Raw genomic sequence first — 829 nt, 5'->3', positions numbered from 1 at the left:
GCCCCAGCCCCAGCCCACTCCCCAGGGAGCCCTGCAGCACCAGTTTGCTTTTTACCTTCAACCCGTAGGCGCTGGCTCCCCGAGGCTGCTCCTTCCAGCGGGCGAGAAGCGTCTGGCAAAAGGCGATAGATACCCTGCGTGCCCTGGTGCGCTGGGTCCGGGGGCAGGCACAGCCCGCAAGCATTTACCAGCCTACGGTGGTTAATTATAGCTACAACTGTCAAAATAAAAGATAAACAAGGCAAGCCAGTGACGCACCCGGTGCTTTTCCCTCTCCGCGGGTGCCGCCCCGCTGCCGACGTGCCCCGAGAGCCGCGATGGGAGCTCCGGAAGGGACGGTGTGCCGAAACGTGGCCCTAGGCAGCGCGTGGACAGGACTGGAAAGACCTGTTGGTGCTCACACTGCCAGAGCCACGAGGGCACGGAGCTGGGAGGTGTGGCGGAGGCCAGCGAAGCCGGTGTCACCGCCTCCCGCACCGTCACCCACGCTCCTGAACTTGGCAAAGGGTCGGAGCCACGTTAGCAGCCGGCAGCGGAGGCAGCTGGATGCATCCCACAGCCCGGAGCGTGAGCCCAAACCCACGCAAGACCCCGTGAGGCTGTGCCCACAAGGGGAATACACCCATTTAATACTGCCCTTGCACAAGGCTGGGTCTGCAGGTCCCTGACCCATAGCCAGGACCCCCAAACGGTCAAAGAGTAACCCCCCATCCTAAATCCAGAGCCAATGGGTACCCCAAGGCAGCCGCTCTGGTGCCCCAGTCCCCATCTTCCACTGCACTGAGTGCCTGCAAACCAGTACAGCCAGCGGGGAAAAAAAGCCAAAAGG

This window comes from Falco punctatus (genome assembly GCF_963210335.1).
Source record: "Falco punctatus genome assembly, chromosome: 14".
NCBI lineage: Eukaryota > Metazoa > Chordata > Aves > Falconiformes > Falconidae > Falco > Falco punctatus.
Note: the sequence above shows the minus strand (reverse complement) of the source record.